Source organism: Ananas comosus, linkage group 3 (genome assembly GCF_001540865.1).
Source record: "Ananas comosus cultivar F153 linkage group 3, ASM154086v1, whole genome shotgun sequence".
Classification (NCBI taxonomy): domain Eukaryota; kingdom Viridiplantae; phylum Streptophyta; class Magnoliopsida; order Poales; family Bromeliaceae; genus Ananas; species Ananas comosus.
In genome coordinates this window covers 9,836,849-9,840,581 of record NC_033623.1, presented here as the reverse complement: position 1 = coordinate 9,840,581, position 3,733 = coordinate 9,836,849, and positions in this window count along the sequence as shown.

Below are 3,733 nucleotides of genomic sequence, written 5' to 3'. Positions count from 1 at the left end.
TATATATATATATATATATATATATATATATATATATATATATATATATCACGGTGATCTATAGCTTCTGGGAACATGCATGTGGCCTTTAATTAATTAATCCCTCCTCGAAACTCATTATTTTATTATGTATTTTTATGGTATTATTATTAGTTGTTTAAAGTAGAAACTTGGTTATTGTGATATATTAATACTACAATTTGTCGAGGGACTTCCTTAATTAGTTATTAATTAACACGCTTTTGACAGTCGAGTGTTCCTCTAATTACAGCTACAGTTGATTCATGCTCGCTCGTAAGGTGCATGTTTTTGTATGAGAAAACTTCAAAAAGCACTTTTCAACTTTGAGTTTATTTATATAATAAATATTTATATAATATAAGGAAAAAGCTTGCCATGCAAATAAAGAGCATCAATAAATTAAAATAACTAGCTACTACGTGCACTCTATTATTTCTCACGTGCTGCTCATTAATAGCGCTCTGCGTTTGATCTAATGAGCAGCAAGATGATACCGTATATAGAGTTTTTCTCCACAAAAGAATATTGTCAATAATTTTGTTTTGTTTTGTTTTGTGTTTTTTTTTTTTTTTGACAGAAAGGTAGATGTAGTATCCTTGTTTTATTTTATTTATTTATTTATTTACTTCTTTGTAGTCGGTTGGTGATGCATGGGGGTGGCTTTGGATGCCACGTGCACCCCCATGCATCCTTATCTTGTAGCCTATATGGCTTTGAGATGCAGAGGGAAATTGTGATTTACAATTTCTCTCTCTCTCTAGTTTGAAAGGGAGAACTCGTGGAGGCTATAGTGGAGCTTGGAGTGACGTCAACTTCGCGCCGGCGAGCCGTTGGAGCGTGCGTGCGTCGTGGTAGTGCCGTTGGGAGGCCGAGCATGCGCGAAAATTTCTTCTTCTATCGACTTCTCGCTATTCTGAATTAGCTTTTGAGGTGGGTTACATCGGTTTATTCCTAAGTATAGCATTAGTCGACATGTATGATTTGTAGTTGTATAAATCATGTGTAGCTCTATCTCATTGATTATATCTTGGATAAATACGATTTGAGAACATGATTAATAAATATGAACATACATGTTGGACTTGGATTTGACTTAGGAGAAAACGCGATAACGATCGGCATATGTTAACTACCTGATTTAGCCTTAGGGGCCGTTGTATTTTTATACAGTTATTGTATTCGGGTTGTGAGTACCCCAGGTAGTTTAGAAGGCATTTACGCTCGTGCTGAGATGCCGAGCTTATTTTTCAGCAGAGTTTAGGCTGTTTCGGGTCGTTGGGTGCCGTTCGGGTTAGCGGTGGACCCAGATTCTTGTTTTGGTCACAGATTGTGCCGAGGGCACGTGGGTTTGGTTTGTAGACCTGTTTTGACCCTGTTTACTTGACTTTGGCTAGTTGGAGCCTGTTTGAGCTCGACAGAGATACGCTGCATACTCGGTTGGGTAGCGCCCACGAGTGCCACTCCGGAGTCAGGCTTTGTGCTTTCGCGTTGGTGTCGCTCATGCCAGTTGGACTTGCTCTCCACGGACCAGTTAGTGTGGATAGAGCTTGACAGTCACAACGGGGCAGGGACGGGTGTATTCACAGTCCCGGGGACGGGTATGCTTACAGTCCCGATTGGATTGGGTCAGGTTGGACATTTCCTACAGTTGGTTAGTGTAGAGCATGATAGTGTAGTATTTGATAGCGGTAGACTTTATTCCTGCATTTCACTACTATTCTTGCTCCCTTCTGTAGACTTAGTGGGTAGACCGATGTTGTTTTGGGCGGTACCCACTGAGGACTACTTGTTTTTACAGTAGTTCTCACGCCCAGTTGTTACCTATGTTTTTGCAGAGCCACAGGTTCCGGCTGCTGCACCGTCTGCGGATCAGGATCGAGGCAAGGGCGTTGCGAGTTAGAGCCCTACCCGACGTGCTGAGCTAGAGGTGCTCCTACTGCAGGTAGATGTTTTGTTTCGAGTTTATGTACATAGTGGACTTAACTCGCCAGTGCGAGTAGCTTTGTATTTTGGATCTGGACTATGTATATGAAACTCAGTTTGTTTAGCTTCTGTTCTCTCCAGCAGCTCTCTACTACTGTTCGTGGTAGTGTTTGATTTTCTGGTACAGCTATCGCTTCGTATACAGGGGAAATTCCTTTGTATACGGCGGATTTGTCGGCGCGCCCGGGGAAAGTGTAATCCGGGGCGTGACAGTAGCAGGCTACCCGCTTCGTTTATTTCATTTAAAAATAAACTTAGCTAGAAATGTGAATCAACTTGGATTCGAATTTGGGTCTCGAGAACCAACCACCAAGCCCTTTTGCCACTTACGCCGGGAACGGTCAGTTTCTTTCCTCTTCTATTTCTCTTGCGACGAAAGGAAAACTAGAAAAAAGGTTGAAAAAGTAACAAAATCAAAATATTATTAATCATCTCAGCGCAGGCGGCAAAATATTTAATAATTGATATCTGATATTCTAACTTCGAACCTTGATTACTTCATATTAATTTTCAATTAAATTTATTTTTAAAAACAAAACGGTTAGTTTGCTATATGTTTCTCTAAAAAAAATAAATTCAAAATATTCTTAAATATAAAATAATCAGATCAAAATAGGACATAGTATAGCTGAGGTCAAAGTATCTGTAGCTAGTATTTTTAACCTTTTGGAAAGATCATTAGACCTAGTGTCATAATTTCACAAATACCCTCCTAAATTTTGATGTGGTAAATTGCACCACTAGTCTCTGAACTGTTGGCAAAATTTTATTTTGATCCTCAAACTTTCAAGTTCGATACGAGCGGTCCCTTATCTATATTTCGTATTAGAGAGGCTGAATTGTTGCCTACATCTGGTGCATTTGTACATCAATGCATCATAAATTTATTGACTCTTTTTTTAATATATAATCTTATATTTCAATGTTATAGCTCATAAAGTCACAATTATTTTTTTTATATACTAATTGGACTTTTAAATTTGAAAGTATGAGATAAATAAAAACTAATATATTTATATTGTAAACGGATACACATATGAACTAGATGCAAGCAACAAATTTTATTCTAAGATAATAACTAAAATAAAATATTATTGAAATTTTAGATGCTAAAATTTTAAACCTTATAGATAGTTTAGGACCTTGAATGTTGAAATCAAAAGTTTGATGGCAAAATAAAGGATAACTTTAATTTGCCATTCCGTGGTTCAAAAAATTTCTTGATACTATATATTAGAAGTATACCAGTCGGACCGAGATGCTTCTAATTGCACTAAGCTAGTGTTTGGTGCTACCAAATTTTCCACCATTAGATCTATTCGTTTAATCATTTCTATTCTAAAATCAATACTATTTCACCAACTAGTATAATACTTTAGGGGGACCACCATTACCAGATTGCAGGAGACCATTCATTATTATCTTAATTCTATAATTTTTAATTCAAGGATTATAAATTAGTCATAAAAAGGGCCATTTACTTTTAAAAATATTCTAGCGATTTACAGAAAAAGTATGAAATTTGATTTTTAGATAATTTAGATGGTCTAAATCATGTTCAACAGTGCTGATGGATAATTTGAAAGTTTTATCAATGAAAATAAATTGGTAATAACCGAGCTGTTTATTACAGATAGTGGCCCAACAAAACTCTAGGAGGCTTTCATGCTTGTAAGTTGTTTTCATGATAGGATATCCGATTCGATGATCGGCTTCGTTAGCTATGATT